The 19,349-nt window shown below is 38.5% G+C and overlaps 1 pseudogene; it reads left to right on the plus strand.

Annotated features, from left to right (window-relative positions):
* Positions 1 to 5,216: 5,216 nt before the first annotated feature.
* On the plus strand, positions 5,217 to 7,177 carry LOC140846992 (large ribosomal subunit protein uL11-like; annotated as a pseudogene).
* The last annotated feature ends 12,172 nt before the right edge of the window (positions 7,178 to 19,349 follow it).

Here is a 19,349-nt window from a genome sequence, read left to right on the forward strand (position 1 = left end):
AGATATCAGCCATATCCTGATCACTAACCGAGGCCTGCCCAACACATGAAAGATGCTCAGTAAATACTTGATGATAAAGAAATAATTAAATGGGTGTAAATACCTGCCGAGGGTGGGCTGTAGGGTTTTCTGCTATTACATTTCTATTTGCTCATAGGTGAATCATTTGTTCTCCCTGAATACCAGTTGCCTCTTACAGATTAATAATATTCTGTGATGTTTATTGTAATCCATGAGTGTCCTTCTCACTTAGGAGCTCCTGAAGGATTTTTTGAGACATTGTGAGTGGAAAACCCTCTTGCTATATAAGTTTTGAATGCCCTTAAAACTGGTGAGCACTAAGACTTCATGGTTCCTATCCATTCATTTTCATCTAGAGTCAAAACCTGAAGTTGCCAGAGTTTTTGACGTCTCCTATGAAGAGTCCCATGTCATGAGACAGAGACTGAACTTACTCTCTTAAGATGGTGATTCTCTCAATATTGTTCATGTGAAACCTTCCTAAGATTGTATATCAATCATACTATAATTAAAAAAAAAAAGGCGGTGGTTCTCTGCGTGGAGACTGCCTTTTCTCTAAGCATGGTTAGTTTGAAATTCTGGACCTGTTATTTCAGAAATAAGCTAAGCACAGCATATCCATTCCATCTTATTGCATTTTAGGTTTCATCTAAATGAAGGAACAATTAAGAACCAGACTCTTCAGGATGCTAAAGTGCTATTCATAACTAGCCAGGAAAGGCCACCCAATATATACTTTAATGTCTGCTAAGAAAAGAGATTAGTGAAAGCCTCTGTGTTCAACCAGATCCCAGGATGTGGGAGCATTCTCATTCCCTTTCAGTTTCTTTGTTGCTCTGGGATTCTGATGTGCCACTAAGCTTTAATTTCTTGAAAAGCTGTTGTATCAACCAAGTTGAGTATATGTTAAGATTCCCTTTTTCCCCCTCCCCTACATGTGGGTCAGCCTGTACCAAAGGAGAAGGTTATCTGGGCTGTTAAACCTTTGACTTGGTGTCTTTTGAAGAGCGCAGTTTGCATTTTGTTATGTCAGGATTGTAATTAGATCCGTTAATTAAGGGAAGAATGAACTTTTCCCAAACTCTGTTTCTCTTTGAATTTTTGATAAGTTTGCTTAGGTTGCTGCTGACCTTTGCTAAGGAGTATGCCACTACTCATTAATTGGCAAATTTTAATGAGGAGAGTTGATGAATGTGCTGGCCTTGACAGTAAATAAAGCTGGCTACTACCCCAGGCCTTACCACCTTTGGCTGCTGCAAAGTGTGTGGTGTTTCTTGACTAGTGACCATTAAATCTGGGACACTCTGCTGACATTCTACCTTATGACTGAGCTAGGGTCTCCTTCCACAGGCACTGTTCTGAGTGACTCCACCCACTGTCTTATTTCATTCCTATAATAATCTCATTGTACCTGTTTTAGAGAGGGGAAAACAGAGAGAGAGGCATGCAGAGAATAATAACTTGCATAGGGACATGTAACTAGTTTAATCATAATGGTGATAATAACTAATATTTAATTGTTCCTATTATGTGCTAGACATTTTCTCAAGCTCTCTATGTGTGTTGCATCACCTTATACTCAGAGCAGTCCTATGAGATGGGCATTATTTTTGCCCCCATTTTACAATGGTGTACTGGAGACAAAGAGAGGTAGAGTAATTTGTCCAACGTCACACACTTACAAATAGCATAATCAGGATTTCAACCTTGATAGCAGGACTTTAGAAACAAGACTCAGCCATATTAAATGGGTGGCAAGCCAGAATTCCAACTAAAGTTGCTGTACTTTGAAGCCTAATACCTCCGTCTCTTCATCTACTTGCTACATTGTTTTAGATGCTAAGGGTATGTGTGTGTGTGTGTGTGTGTGTGTGTGTGTGTGTGTGTGTGTGTAAAACTTGGATTGTTTTAATTCTCTAGGCATAGTTAATTCTTCTAGAGTTATAACAACATCTAGAATAATCTTAGGTGATGCCAGGTATTTTGAGTACAAAGAAGAATAAAATTCAGATTCACACACCCATATGCACAAATATTTCTCTCTTTTTCTCCTTTTCAAATATAAGTCTTGACTGTCCCTCAAAAAACCTAGTGAGTTGTGACACTTCAGAATACAATTAGAGGTAAATTTTGAACAGGTATAATTGAATGACGAAAAGTTTATTTAGTGATCAAAGTCTGAGATGCAAATTTTGGCTTTATTGCTGTACTCACTATGACTCCTTGGATTATAATGATTGAGAATTATCTATTTGGAAGTATTGGTAGGAAAATAGAATAAACCTGGGGACAATCATAAGTCTACGAGCTCTTTTTATGGGTCATCCAAAATACTGACATTTTTAGCAATTGTACAATATAGTGGACATCACTTTGCCCCTTAAACACTTACACTCCTTCTAACAATCTACAACCACAATAACCCTAAAAGATGATTACTAAATCTTCAACAGTTTAAAATACACACTAGCAATTACAGTTGTGACTAACATTCCCCATTTTTTGCTAAAAGAAATTCTTTCTAGCAAAAGGACACTGTTTTTAGAATTTCTGTCTCTGAACATTGCTCTAAGTGACTTAGAAATTTCTTCAAACTGTTGGTGTCTGTAGTTTGACATCCCTGGGTAGCTGGTTCACTGGGGGAAATGCACACAGTTCATTTTCATCATGTGTTATGCCTGCTTTATAAAAGGATGGACACTGAGGTGGAGAGAATGTTGATGTCTTGCTTAGGGCACTACTTAGCAAATACTTTGTTAAAGCATACCGACTATGAATCTCAAAAATAAACCCGTGTATTTGAATACATGCCTATGATCTGCTAGTATGGTGAAAGCCTTTTTTAGAAGTAGGACATGGACTGTAATATCTGGAAGGGGATTCATTTCATACATGAGGAAAAGTTACTCTTTAAGTGAATGTCAGAGACAGATCTGGAACTCAGGTTTTTGAGTCTCAGAACACAGGATTTCTGATTGTAAGTATCTCCTGAGCCATGGAAAAGGCTACTATAAACTGAGATTGCAGGAAGCAGTAAAATCAAAACCCTCTTCTACCAGGCTTGGCATTGCTCTTTTTTTGGGAGAATGAAAAAGTTGGTTATAAAAGTGAGAAAAGAGTGCTGAGATTGTCAAGGGGGGATCTAAGAAGGTTTAATGGTGAGGGCAGTATCTGCATGGAGCCTTGGAAAATGGATTTGATTTCAGTTTCTAGATCTGTGTTTCCTACCCAATCAAAGACCTGTTTCCTCTCCTGCTAAAATGTGAATGAAAAGAGGGCAATGCATCCTCAGGAATCCAGGGTGTAAGACCTTCATGGTGTTCTTTTTTCTTCTGGTCTCCTGCTGCACACTGAAGAAAGAAGGGCATTTCATTTTCTACAAATCTTGAAAAGAGCAAAACCATAAGTGTGTTAGAAATAAAATAAAAACAAAATCCAGAAAATCTGTGATATCACATTTCAATTCTGGATACTGAATAAATCAGCAAATTGGTGATATTAGGCTCCACAGTGTTTGCAAGGAGGTAGACTGTTTTCCCAGGGAGTTCTCAAGTTTAAACATAGGAGGGTCGTAAAGCCACATTGTTATTACACTTGGAACACAGCAGCCCCATCTTATAGGACAAGAAGCAAAACTTTTATGACTGCTGAATCAAGAGGCAATGGCCAGCTTATCAAGTACTGAAATGGTGCCCATTATGGTTTATTAACAGTAAAAAATCCTAGTCTTCCGTGTTCATGTTTTCTTCTTTGAAATCCTCTCCAGAACCATCATAAAAACCTGCGAACCCCTTTTTGTCTTAGTCAGCATTTCAACTAAATTAATATGGGTGTGACACAAATCACATTGTCTCTTGAAAATACATGTTGTTTCTTGGAACTGAACCTGACATTTGGCAGCAGCCTTGTCTTAGTTTGAATTCTTCCAACAGAGGCTTAGACATAAACTTCAGTGGGTAATTTATTTGGGATGTGCCATTAAGAAGCGAAAATGAAGAGCAGGAAGGAAAGAATAAAGAACAAGGAAAATCCAGTGCAGGTCACTGCTCTGGAGGATGGAGGTTCCATTCTGCTGGGAACCCCTGAGAAGATTACAGAATGCCTCTCAGATTTTTCATCTGAAAGGAGAGATGCTGGGGTATTCATCCACAGATCTCATCCCCACTGGCTCAAAGTTGCTCCCATGATCTAACATGGGTCTTGCAGAAAGTGGGGACTCAATATTAAAAATAAATTGATGAACATTGGATTGTTTCTGAATTTTTGGCTATTAAAAATAGAGCTGCTATAAATATTCATGTGCAAGTCTTTATGTGGATATATGTTTTCATTTATCTTGGGTAAATACCTAGGAGTGGAATGGCTGGGTCATATTATGGGTAAATATTTAACATTTTAAGATACTGCCAAAGTGTTTTCCAAAGTAGCTGTACCATTTTACTTGCCCACCATCAATGCCTGAGAGTTCCAGTTGCTCTGTCCCTCACTAACACTTGGCATTGTCAGTCTAGCTATGGAGACAGGTATGTAGTGTATTTCCCTGTGGTTTTATTTGCTGTTCCCTAAAAACTAGCAATGTTGAGCATCTTTTCATATGCATATCTGTCGTGTGTATTTTCTCTGCTGAAACATTTGATCAAATGTTTTGACAGCCTTTTTTCTTTATTCCTCAGTGTATTGTCTTTTTTATTGAGTTCTTTATTTATCCTGGCTACAAATCCTTTGTCTAATATATGTACTGTGAATATTTTATCACAGCTTCTGACTTGCCTTTCATTTTCTTTTTTCTCTTTGTGCCTCAGCTTCTTTGTATTCATGTTCTCTAATTTCTATTTCATTTACTATCTCCTCTACCTCATGTAATCTGCTTTTAAATCCCTCCTTCATATATCTCATTTCAGATACTATATTTTTCAAAGATTCTATCTCTTTCTTGAAGTCTTCCTTGAGATCTTGAATATTTTTCTATAGCTCCATGAATATGTTTATGATTTTTATTTTAAATCTTTATCAAGAAGACTGGTAATTTCAGTTTCACTTAGCCCTCTTTCTGGTGTTTGAGGCATTTTGGTTTTTACCAGGTTCTTTTGTCATTTCATATCTGTATTGATTACTCTGGAATATTAACTTTGTGTAGGTGGCACCCTGTAGTGCTCAGAAGCTCTACTCTCTGGAGCTGCCTAGCACCTGGAGCGATGGCGGGGATTGCAGGCAGTGGTACCAGTGCTTGCTGGGAGGAAAGGGCTCTTTCCTGCTTCCCTGCTGCAGTGCCTGCCTCCACTGCCAGGGCCAGTGGGCTGAGCATGCAGGGAGGAGCCTCTGCGTTAGGCCCCTGTAGCTGCCATAGGCAGAGATGCCCTCTGGCTGCCCTGGTGTAATGGCGGGGATAGCAGGTTTGCAATCTGGTGTTGGCAAGGCGGAAGGAGCAGCAGGCTACATATCATGGTGTGCGTCCTTGGTGCACATCGCCAGCCAATGGGTTGGAGTGCCTGAAGGTCCTGAAAGTTCCCAACCTGCTGGGCTAGTGTGCTGGGATGATTTTGTCCACCTGTCTTTACTCCTGAGCAGCAAGCTCTGTGTAATCCTTGCCTCTTTAGAAGTCCTCTTGCTGTTGTGAAGTCTTTCAAAGTGCTCACCTTTCTTTTGTCCCAGAGCAGCCAGTTGTGGGTACCTGTTCTCCACAAGCAGCTGGAATCTCAGTCTCTCCAAGTATTCTGCCTGTCTTTGCTTTCCAACCCCACTAATATCTAGAGCACCGTGTGATGTGGGTTCGTGCTCCCGGAGCAGATCTCCAGGGCTGGGTGTTTAGCAGTCCTGGGCTTCTACTCCCTCCTCACTCTGTTTCCCTTCCTCCTGCCTGTGAGCTGGGTTTGGGGAAAGGCTTGGGTCCTACTGGATTGCGGCTTTGATACTTTACCTTTTCTGTGAGGTATTCCCTTTTCCCCAGATGTAGGCAGTCTGTCACAGTCTTCTTTAGGGTCTCTCTTTCAGGATTTGTTGTATTTGCTGTATTTTCATATTATATGTGTTTTGGGAGGAAGTTCCTGTCTCAGTTCTCATGTCGCCATCTTTAAGCCTTGCCTTTCATTTTCTTAACAGTGTCTTTAGAAGAGTGAAAGTTTTTAATTTTGATGAAGCCCAATTTATTGATATTTAAAAATAGCTCATATTTATGTTGTCCTACATCATATATCTTATGCTAACTCCTAGGCACTAAAGATTTTTCCTGTTTTCTTTTAAAAGTTTTATAGGTTAGCATTTCGGTCTAAACCTCAGATCTTTCCATCAGATTGACTTTTTGATTTTTTATGGTCCATTTCAAGTCAATTTTTCTATATTTTTAACCCTAAAAAAATAAAAAGGAACAAATTATTGGTTACATGCAACAACACGGATGAATCCCAAATCATATGTTGAATTACATAAGCCAGACAAAAAGACAGTACATACTATATGATTCATTTCTAGAAGATTCTAGAAAATGCAAAATCAGCAGCCTTCAGGTTTCATCTCAGAGGAGGCCAAGGTGCAACTTTCTTTCATCTTCCCATACCCAGGTTCAGCTGACACTGGTTGCCTCCAGTATATCACCCAAGTTCAACCCCAACAGAGGAGGCCATGGTGCAACCTTCTTTAGTCTTCCCATATCCAGGTTCATCTGACACCAGCTACCTCCAACATACCACTCAAGTTCAACCTCAACAATATCAAAGTTGTGTACTGAGGTGTCTCATTGGGGAAATCAGTGCCATGTCTGCCCTGGTTACCAAGATCTGTTCTCTGAGTCCATCTCCAAAAAGATGTGGTGGTGACACTGCCTACATGACTGGTGACTGGAAGAGTCCAAGGAGTACACTGGACCCAATCATTGAGAACAGGCAGGTACAAACTGAGGTGGGACTTTCTGCCTCTTACCCAATCATCAGAGGAACCACCCAGAGACAGAATCAGACAAACATTAGCACATTGGAAGCATCGTTGTTGAAGAGATTGTCATCATTGCCTGACAGATGTGACAATGATCTTGAGCAAGAGAACTCTCTGGAGCCATTAAAGTAATCCTGGAGATTGCCCAGTCTGTGGGCTGCAGTGTTGATGGCATCATGACATTATAGATGACATCAACGGTTGTGCAGTCGAATGCCTATCTATTTAAGAACTACAAAAGAAAATAATAAAGGATCATTTGAAAACCAGTAAAAAATCTCCCCTAAAACCAAAAATACCCTCTCCCCCTCAAACAAAACTAAACAAAAAAGCAGATTAGTGGTTGGCTGGGGCAGAGCTGGAGAGAGGGTTTCAAACAGGCTTAGGAAACTTTTGGGCATTATAGAAATGGTTATTATGTTGATTGTGATGATGGTTTCATAAGTTTATGTGTATGTCAACACCAGTTAAGGTGTACCCTTAAATATGTGCAGCTTATCGCACCAATTATCTGTCAATAATGCTGTAAAAATTAGTTCGTTAATTGAATTAAAGGAGCTCTTCCTCTGAAGAGCCTTAGAAATTAGCTACCCCACACAACTTCTAAATCAGAACCAAGTATTAATTTTCCGAATACACATATAAGCTAGAAAGAACCTTTTCTGAAAAAGACCATTACATTTTATCAATCTGCTTTTCTACTGTGTCCTTAGGTAGGAAAGGAGCACAATGAACACATTTTATGGTCTCATTGCAGTATGTAGTTGTTTTTGAAATTGGTGTCTTATCTTTTACATCTGTAGTTAGCTGAAGCTGGCAACTTCAAGTATAAGTCCTGCACTCAGACGTGTTGGCACTTAGCCTTGCACCACTTGTGGGCAGCAGCTAAAATCTAATCTTTCCCCTTAGAGCAGAAACTTCTTTGGAATTGTCAGAAACATGTGCACCTTGAAAGTCAGGTGCACTCTACACCTGTTCAAAGAGAGGGCCAATCTCTGAAAACTAGGATTTGACCAACTTAAAAGAAGTAAGTGCCATTTTCTGCTTCTTAAAATGATCCTAGCATCCAGCTAAAAGCAATGCCAGGTCAAAATCTAGCTGATGACCTTAGGCATGCCATCCAATCTCTTGGGCCTCAGTTTTTTAGCCTAAAATACTGGCTTATTGGCTTAGATGATTTTTATAGTATGTCCTATAATGCAGTTTTTCTAGAATTGTTTGTTAGAAACCATTTTGTGGCTCACCCTTAACCTACCAAACGCAGCTATGTTTTTGTTACAAATGTTAAATATTTAATCAGCTCTAAGGTGAAACCCAAATGTAATTCATTAAGCAACTTGGTGTTGAGTCAAATGTAATGGGCATGAAAAATGCTTTCTCATTAATGTCCATTGGCTTCACTGGTTCAGGAGTTCTGGCTGATGGAATGAATAGCAAAAGTATTCTTTGTTCAAACTGAATGTGTGAGTAAAAATCAAATAAAAGCCAGGAGGTTTTCCAATTGCCTTCTATTAATTGTGATATATTGATTTTTTCATGCTACATTAATGTCTACAAGGCTCTCCTTTGGCTAATCCAAAAGATGAATGAATTTAATGAAAAATTTTATTTGAAAGTATGCATAAACGTAAATGTTGGAGAAAGGCATACATGCTTGTGAGTGTGCATGTGTGCACAGATGCATATACACAATGTGGAGAAGATACATGTGATACAGTTTTTACCTAAAGGGAGTGGTGGAGACCACCATCAAAGAATCTTTTGTATATGGTCGTATTTTATTTTTGACCCTTGTCTATAGTTCTTGAACAATTTAGTCTCTCAAAAAATAACAATACTAATTTTAATAATAACATTCATGTTTCTAATAATGATTGACTTTCCTGTGTTTCTGTTAATCAGGATTAGGAAAAAACTCAACATTTTAGATACGAATTAAACTCATATTCACACAGAGGTTACAAAACCAAAATCAGCAAAAGGAAGGAAAGAGGGATCATGCTTTGACAACACTTGATTGTTGTGTGTATAAGCACATAACTGGTGATTTGTATCTATAATAACCGACCTCTGGCAGTGTAGAGGACAGTGCTGTCCTTATTGTTGACATCTTAAAATTCAGTGACTGTGGGCTTCAGTGGGAGAAAGTTCAGTTTTCCATAGACTGTGGCTGTCTTTTTTTCTTTTTTCCGATAAATAAACAAACATTGATTTCTCATGGTTTTGGAGGCTGGGAAGTTCAAGATCAGGTGTCACCCAGATCTGGTATATGGTGAGATTACTCTTACTGGTTTGCAAAGAGTAGTCTTGCCATAGTATCTTCATATGGAAGGGAAAACAGAAAGAGAGGAAGCAAGCTCTCAGTATCTCTTTTTATAAGGAGATTGTGGCTGCTTCTGATGGTGACTATTGCACTAATCTCCAGCACACTTCTTTCTCTTTTACTGCTTTCCTCCCAGGAGGACAGGCCTTCCTCTTTCATTTCCTAGAGCCGGGGGAAAACTCCAACACATGCTTCAAATCTGATCTGCCTTCTGTTTTTGTATGGACTGTGAGCTAAGAATGGAGTTTATATTTTTAAATGGTTGAAAAAATCAAAAGAATAATATTTCATGATATGTGAAAATTATATTAAATTAGAATTTTGGTGTACATTAAGTTTTATTGGAACACAGCCATGCTCATTCATTTATGTATTTATGGCTGCTTTTGTGCTCCAGTATCAGAATTAAGTGGCTGCCACAGAGACAGTATGGCCTACAAAGCCTAAAATATTTACTCTCTGGCCCAGAAAAGGTTTGCAGACCTTTGTCCTAAATAATAGCAGAAATTTTATTGAAGGTTGATAATAAGGAAAGAGAAGTACAACATGCAGTAATTTTCAGCTATGGCATTCAGCTATGGCACAACCTCAGATCTTGCCATCAGATTGGCATTTTGCTTTTTTATGCAACTGTGTCAATATAGCCAAACACCAGATGAAGTGATCTGAGTCTTTTGATTGAAGGAAAGAGATTCAACTTCCCCTCCTTCATGGGGCTCTCCTGAGTTCTTTTCTTTTATTCTCCCAAAAGGATATCTTTCCAGGATGGCTAACAGTCAAAATATTGTTTGACTTTAGAAAAATTCTACTCTCCTTTCTGGGGGTGTGGTCTGGATCTGGGATCCTTCCAAGATAACTATGAAATAAACTCATATCAATATAGTCCCCAAAGTCTGGTTTATTCAACCTTGTGATCTAGAATAGATTGAGTACAACTTGGCACTATATATATTTTTTTCAGTGGCTCTAAATAAAAAGATCAGTAGTCTTGGGATATCCCAAGTCACACTCAGGGTTGAATTTAATCAGTATACCCATCTGAAGAAAAAGTATGATAAACTGAGCTTATTGTAACAACACTGTAGTGTAAAAACCTCATCCAATGTCATATAGGGCACAAATGACACAGCTGGGATGTGAACCTAATCCTTTCAGTGATCATTTCCAAATTCTACCTTAAAAGCTAAAAAAAAAAGGTTGAGTGAACCTGGGAGTTTCTTCATGGGTAAACGTATGATCTCTACTGGACTTTTGGAGAATTTGCTGAGTTAATGTATTTCTATATCATAACACAATAACTGGGAACTTACAGGCTTATACTCTGGAAACAGAGAGACCTTATAACTTATATAACTAAAATTAAGCATATAACTTAAAAAGTGCTCTATAGTGGGCAAATTTACCTCCAGTAAAACAGATTTCAGAGGTCAGACGGGAGATTTGCATGACAGGAAACACTAACTGATAGGGGTGAAAGGTGGGAATGGAGCAGGTTGTACTTTAGACTGAGGAGGCCAATCACTACACACATGGGTGGATTAACATGCCTTTGGACTCTGACTGGAGCATATAGAAAGTTGCTCAGGGAGGTGGAAAAAGATGGCAGCATGAGAAGTGAGGCAAAAACCTCCTCCCAAAACCACATATAACACAAAAATACAGTAAATACAACTAGTCCTGAAAGAGTGACCTGAAAGACTGCAACAGATGGCCTACATCCAGGGAAAAGAGAAGACCTCACAGAAAAGGATAAAGTAGCAAAGACATGATCCAGTGGGACCCAAGCCCTCCCATGACCCCAGCTCACAGGCAGGAGGAAGAGAAATGAAGTGGGGAGGGAGTAGAAGCCCAGAACTGCTAAACAACCAGCCCTGGAGATCTTCTCTGGGAGCACAAGCCCACATTACGTGGTGCTTTGGAGATTAGTAGGGTTGGAAAGCAAAGACAGGCAGAATACTCAAAGAGACTGAGATTCCAGCTGCTTGTGGAGAACAGGTACCCACAGTCAGCTGCTCTAGACAAAAGAAAGCTGAGCACTTTAAAAGATTTTCCAATAGTGAGAGGGCTACTAGAGGGGCAAGGATTACACAGAGCTTGCTGCTCAGGAGAAAGGACAAGTGGACAAAATCGTCCTGGTACACTCAGCCCAGCAGGTTGAGAACTCTTAGGAGCTTCAGGTGCTCCAAGCCCCTGGTGGGCAATGCAGTGCTGAGGCCCTCTACTGCTCCTTCCTCCCAGCCAGTACAGGTTTGCAAACCTGCTGGCCCTGTCATTGTGCCAGGACAGATATAGGGTGACCACACCTATGGCAGCTGCTGGGGTGCAGCACAGAGACTCCTACCTGCATGCTCAACCCACTGGCCCTGGTAGTGGAGAAGGGCACTGCAGTGGAGAAGCAGGAAAGAGCTCTTTCCTCTCAGCAGGCACTGGTGCCATTTGCCTGTGACCCCTGCCATCACTCTGGGTGCTGGGCAGCTCCAGAGAATAGAACTTCTGGGCACTAGAGGGCGCTGCCTACACAAAATTATTATTCCATAGTAATCATTAGAAATATGAAATGGCAAAAGAATCTGGTAGAAACCAAAATCCCTCAAACACCAGAAAGAAGGCTAAGTGAAACTGAAATTAAAAATCTTCTTGATAAAGATTTCAAAATAAAAATCATAAAACATGCTCACAGAGCTACAGAAAAATATTTAAGATCCCAGGGAGGACTTCAAAAAAGAGATAGACTCTTTGAAAAATACAGTATCTGAAATGAGATATATGATGGAGAGATTTTAAAGCAGATTACATGAGGTAGAGGAGATAGTAAATGAAATAGAAATTAGAGAACAGGAATACAAAGAAGCTGAGGCACACAGAGAAAAAAGGATCTCTAGGAATGAAAGAATAATAGAACAATGAAGCCAATCGAAATGGAGCAATATTAGCATTATAGGGGTACCAGAAAAAGATGAGAGAGAAAAAGAGATAGAAAGTCTTTTTGAGGAACTAATTGCTGAAAATATCCTCAACTGGTAGAAGGAAATACTCTCTCAGTTCATGGAAGTGCAGAGATCTCCTAACACAAGGAACCCTAAGAAGACAACACCAACACATATTATAATCAAAATGAAAAAGATCAAGAGCAAGGAGAGAGTATTGAAAGCAGCCAGAGAGAGAAAAAAGATCATGTACAAAGGAAAGCCCATCAAGCTATCATCAGACTTCTCAGCAGAAAACTTATGGGGCAGAAGGGAGTGGCATGATATATTTAATGTAATGAATCAGAAGGGCCTCCAACCAAGAATACTCTACCCAGAAAAATTATCATTTAAATATCAAGCAGGGATTAAACAAGTTCCAGATAAGCAAAAGTTGAGGGAATTCACCACACACAGATCATCTCTACAGTGTATTTTAAAGGGACTGCTGTAGATGGAAGTGCTCCTAAGGCTATAGCTGTCACCAAAAAAAAAAAAAAAAAAAACCCACAGTAAGTGAAGTTAATTACTAAGCAAATGCAAAGTTAAATCAACTACTCACAAAGTTAGTCAAGGAATACACAAAGAGTACAGAATATGATACCTAATATACAAAAAGTGGAGGGGGAAGAAGAAGAAGGAGGAAAAAAGAACCTTTAGATTGTGTTTGAAATAGCATAGTAAGTGAGTTAAGACAGACTGTTAGATAGTAAGGAAGCTGCCCTTGAACCTTTGGTAATAACAAACCTAAAGCCTATAATGGCAATAAATATATATCTATTGACAATACCCTAAACGTCTATGGAATCAAAGCACCAATTAAAAGACAGAGTCACTGAATGGATTAAAAAACAAGACTATCTATATGCTGCCTACAAGAGACTCACTTCAAACCCAAATACATACTCAGACTAAAAGTGAGGGGATGGCAAAGATATTTCATGCAAATGACAGGGAGAAAAAAAGCAGAGGTTGCAGTACTTGTATCAGACAAAATAGACTTTAAAACAAAGTCACAAGTGACAAAGAAGGACAATAAGAAATGGTAGAGGGGTCAGTCCAACAAGAGGATATAATTAATATAAATATCTATGCACTGAACAAACGAGGAGCTAAATATGTGAAACAAATACTAATAGAATTAAAGAGGGAAATAGAATGCAATTCATTAATTTTAGGATACTTCAACACACCACTCACTCCAAAGGACAGACCAATCAAACAGAAAATAAGTAAGGAGACAGAGGCACTGACAATACATTAGAACAGACAGACCAAACAGACATCTACAGAACATTCCACAAAAAGCAGCAGGATACACATTCTTCTTAAGAACACATGGTACATTTTCCAGAATAGATCACATACTAGGCCACAAAAATGGCCTCAGTAAATTTAGAAAAACTGAAATTTTGCCAACCAGCTTCTCAGACCACAAAGGTATGAAATGAGAAATATATTATGCAAAGAAAACAAAGAAGCCTTGAAACAAATGGAGGCTTAACAACATGCTCCTACATAATTGGATCAATAACCAAAAAAAACAAAGATCAAGCAATATTTGGAGACAAATGAAAACAACAACTCAACACCCCAAAACCTGTGGGATGCAACAAAGGCTGTTCAAAGAGGGAAGTATATTGCAATACAGGCTTACCTCAAGAAAGAAGAACAATCCCAAATGAACAGTCTAAACTCACAATTAATGAAACTAGAAAAAGAAGAACAAATGAGGCCTAAAGTCAGTAGAAAGAGGGACATAATGAAGATCAGAGAAGAAATAAAACCACGAAGAATTAAACAATAGAAACAATGAAAGTAGGAGCTGGTTCTTTGAGAAAACAAACAAAATAGATAAAACCCTAGAAAGACTTATTAAGAAAAAAAGAGAGTTTACACACATAAATAGAAAGAGAAATGAGAAAGGAAAAGTCACTATGGATACCACAGAAATACAAAGAATTATTAGAGAACACTATGAAAAAGTACATACCAAGAAATTGGATAACCTAGAAGAAATGGACAACTTTTTAGAAAAATGTAACCTTCCAAGACTGACCCAGGAAGAAACAGAAAATCTGAACAGACAATTACCTACCAGCAATTAAATTGAATTGGCAATAAAAAAACTACCTAAGGGTAAAACCCCTGGTCCAGATGGCTTCACTGCTGGATTTTATCAAGTATTTAGAGAAGACCTAGTACCCACCCTCCTTAAAGTTTTCCAACAAGTAGAAGAGGAGGGAATTCCTCCAAATTAATTCTATGATTCTAGCATCACTCTAATACTAAAATCATACAAAGACCCCCCCCCCTACAAAATTACAGACCAATGTCCTGAAGAATATAGATGCAAAAATACTCAACAAAATATTCACAACCCAAATAAAAAAATACATCAGAAAGATCACCCATCATGAGTGAGTGGGATTTATTCTAGGGATGCAAGGATGGTACAATACTTGAAAATCCATCAACACCATATAGCACACACACACAAAAAAGGACAAAAATCACATGATCATCTCACTAGATGCTGAAAAAGCATTTGACAAAATTCAACATTGATTCATGATAAAAACTCTCAATAAAATCGGTATAGAGGGCAAGTACCTCAATGTAGTAAAGGTCATATATGACAAACCCATAGCCAACATCCTACTTAACAGTGAAAAGCTAAAAGCTTTTCCTCTAAGATTAGGAATAAGACAAGGATGCCTACTCTCCCCACTTTTATTCAACATAGTACTGGAGGTCCTAGCCACAGCAATCAGACAACAAAAAGAAATAAAATGCATCCAGATTGGAAGGAAGAAGTTCAACTATCATGGTCTGCAGATGACATGATACTGTACGTAAAAACCCTAAAGAATCCACCCAAAAACTACTAGAACTATTAACTGAATTCAGTAAAGTCGCAAGATACAAAATAATACACAGAAATCTGTTGTATTCCTATATACTAACAATGAACTAGCAGAAAGAAAAATCAGGAAAACAATTCCATTCACAATTGCATCAAAACAGTAAAATACCTAGGAATAAACTTAACCAAGGAAGTGAAAGATGTATACCCTGAAAACTACAAGACACTCATGAGAGAAATTAAAGAAGATACCAATAAATGGAAATATATCCTGTGCTCATGGATAGGAAGAATTAATATTGTCAAAATGGCCATCCTGCCTAAAGCAATCTACAGATTCAGTGCAATCCCTCTCAAAATGCCAACAGCATTCTTCAATGAACTAGAGCAAATAGTTCTAAAATTCGTGTGGAACCACAAAAGACCCCACATAGCCAAAGCAATCCTGAGAAGGAAGAATAAAGTGGGGGGAATTATGGTCCCTGACTTCAAGCTCTACTACAAAGCCACAGTATTCAAGACAATTTGGTACTGGCACAAGAACAGACCCATAAATCAATGGAACAGACTAGAGAGCCCAGACATAAACCCAAGCATATATGGTCAATTAATATAGGATAAAGGAGCCCTGGATATACAATGGAGAAATGACAGCCTCTTCAACAGCTGGTGCTGGCAAAACTGGACAGCTACATATAAGAGAATGAAACTGGATTATTGTCTAACCCCATATACAAAAGTAAATTAGAAAAAGATCAAAGACCTGAATGTAAGCCATGAAACCATAAAACTCTTAGAAAAAAACATAGGCAAAAATCTCTTGGACATAAACATGAGCGACTTCTTCATCAACATATCTCCTCGGACAAGGGAAACAAAAGCAAAAATGAACAAGTGGGACTATATCAAACTAAAAGGTTCTGTACAGCAAAGGACACCATCAGTACAACAAAAAGACATCCTACAGTATGGGAGAATATATTCATAAATGACATATCCAATAAGGGGTTGACATCCAAAACATATAAAGATCTCACGTGCTTCAACAAACAAAAAGCAAATAATCCAATTAAAAAATGGGCAGAGGATATGAACAGACACTTCTCCAAAGAAGAAATTCAGATGGCCAACAGGCACATGAAAAGATGCTCCACATCACTGGTCATCAGAGTAATGCAAATTAAAACCACAATGAGATATCACCTCACACCAATAAAGATCGCCACCATCTGAAAGACAAGCAACAACAAATGTTGGCAAGGTTGTGGAGAAAGAGGAACCCTCCTACACTGCTGGTGGGAATGGAAATTAGTTCAACCATTGTGGAAAGCAGTATGGAGGTTCCTCAAAAAGCACAAAATAGAAATACCATTTGACTCAGGAATTCCACTTCTAGGAATTTACCCTAAGAATGCAGCAGCCCTGTTTCAAAAAAACATATGCACCCCTATGTTTATCGCTGCACTGTTTACAATAGCCAAGATATGGAAGCAACCTAAGTGTCCATCAGTAGATGAATGGATACAGAAGATGTGGTACATATACAGAATGGAATATTATTCAGCCATAAGAAGAAAACAAATCCTACCATTTGCAACAACATAGATGGAGCTAGAGGGTAGTATGCTCAGTGAAATAAGCCAGGCAGAGAAAGACAAATATCATATGATTTCACTTATTTGTGGAGTATAAGAAGCAAAGTGAAGGAACAGAACAGCAGCAGACTCACAGACTCCAAGAATGGACTAGTGGTTATGAAAGGGAAGGGGTGGGGAGGGCAGGTGGGGAGGGAGGGAGAAGGTGATTAAGGGGCATTATATTTAGCACACGTAATGTAGGGGGGTCACGGGGAAGGCACTGTAGCACAGAGAAGACGAATAGTGATTCTATAGCATCTTACTACACTGATGGACAGTGACTGCAATTGGTTGTGTTTGAGTGATTTGATAATATGAGTGAATGTAGAAACCACAATATTGCTCATGTGAAACCTTATAAGATTGTATATCAATGAGTCCTTAAGAAAAAAGAAGTGCTGTATAATTTGTAGCTATTATTTTTTCCCAATTGGATAAAAATGCAATTCCCATCTAGCAATAGCTTACTTTTTCCACTGTCAAAGTCATATTCCAAATATTTCAAGTTCAATATTTTTTTTTTCAGGGTTGGGGGCATAGCTCAGGGGCAGAGCATTTGACTGCAGATCAATATTTTTTTAAAGCTCTGATATGCACTGTTGAACTCCTTTTGAATTTTGCTGCCTGTTTCTCCAAGCCTTCAAAAGCATTTAATGGTTTCAATGGGGAAGGAAAACTTGGGGGAGATCATTTTGACAACCACTGGTGCTTTTTGACAATGTATTGAGAGTTGATGATGTTCAGGGAAAAGGTGGCTTCAAAATGCTCTTCATGATCCATTAGGCATGGATCATTAGCATGGCTCAGAAACACAATGGAACATTTGTAGCAGCCCACAATGAGCCCATTCTTGACAGTACAGACTTTTAACATCACAGTTCTAAGAACTGCAATAATGGTTGACACTTATCATTTCAAAGAACAGACTGAACATGGTGCTCTCTATGAAGACATTAGCAGATGTACTTCTAGAGTTTTTAAATGTTTCCATGTGGGACAGTTACGTTAAAAAAGCACGGTGTATTCATGTGCTGTGTATGAATATTAAGAAGTGAGGTACATTTTGCTCATTTCATAATAAGTATATTTTCACAAAGCTCTGCCCAAATATCTATATTGTTTATCCACACATGTATCAAATTTATCAATAAGGTCTATTTATACTACACCAGAATGGACCAAAAACACATGGAAATCACCTAAATGTATCTTTGTACTATTTTTAACCATTTCTCTTTAATGCTCATTTTCATATAATTCCTTCCTTGTTAAAAATTTCCTATGATGAACTCTAGGTGGCGTTATCATCCTATCTTTGGATATATGTGAAGAGAAAAATGTAAGAATCTCACTCTTCTTTCTCAAACTTTCCTATGTGGACTATGGTGAGGGCACAAATACTGAGCAATGCATGTAAACATTCATACAGTGAATTTGACAGGGAGTGCTGACAATGAGGGGAAAGCCCATTCACTATGTTTAACTAATAGTTTTAGCCAGTCAGATTTTTGGTTGCCATTCCTTTTTTTTTTTTGAGGCCTGAAAAACTTTTAATCACAGAAGAGTAAACAATAGCATGAACTGTTAACACCTCACCCAGTGGTTGTTGTCCTCCTGCCCTTTTGGTTGACATTCTTAAAGGAGTTGGCTACAAAAGTAAACTGTGTCTTGTTTGTCAAATTGTCAAGAAGAAAGTCAATAGATAGTAAATGGAGACTTCCTTTAACTGAATCTTTTCCTCCATTTAGTGGAGACAGATCTGATCTCTTCAGTGATAGACTATTCGCATTTTATGAGCAATACTACTATCCCTTCTTTCAAATGTCAGTGTTTAACTGGTTCCAGTCAAACTCTTTAGGTTCTGTCCTGGATAAGTAGCATTTCCTCTTCATTTGCATTTGCACCATGAAGGGAAATGTTTGTGTGTAGGATACTTCAGACCGCATATGAAATATTAACAACTCTTGTTTTTTAATTTATAGATGCACATTGATGGTGATACAAGGGTTTGGAATAGGTATGAGAGTAAATGGGACATAGGCATTTCATATTCAAGAGGACCAAAATTAGATTGCTCCTTACCACCCAACCCACTTTAATCTGATTTACTCTTCCTCAAATTGCCCTTTTTTAGAAATGGCATATCCATCCTCTCTTCCCACAGGCCCCCAATGTCACACTATTAACAAGTCATCTTTCACCTCTTTTTTTTTCACTGCTTACTTATATCCAATAACAAATCCTGCCATTTCTAGTTTCAAAATATTTCTGTACCTCACTATCACCACACTAGTTAAAGACACATTCATTTCATGCCTCCTCTATTTCAGTGGCCTTTTCTCCCCAATTGCACTGTTTCTACCTTGCATTTTCTGCACAGCACCTTGATAGAGCATTTTTATAGCCAGTTTTGATCATGTCACTGTGCTCCTAAAAGGCTTCCAAGGGCTTCCTCATACCTTTAAAACAAAATCCCAAATCCTTAACCTGACTCCGAAGACCCTACATGGTCTGGCCCAGTCTGCTTCTACAGACTTATCTCCTGCTCTCGTCACCTCGCTCACCATGTTATACCTGGTCTTGTCCAGTCCCTTTCACTTGCCAAATTC

The sequence above is a fragment of the Manis javanica genome, chromosome 17, assembly GCF_040802235.1.
Source record: "Manis javanica isolate MJ-LG chromosome 17, MJ_LKY, whole genome shotgun sequence".
NCBI classification, from domain to species: domain Eukaryota; kingdom Metazoa; phylum Chordata; class Mammalia; order Pholidota; family Manidae; genus Manis; species Manis javanica.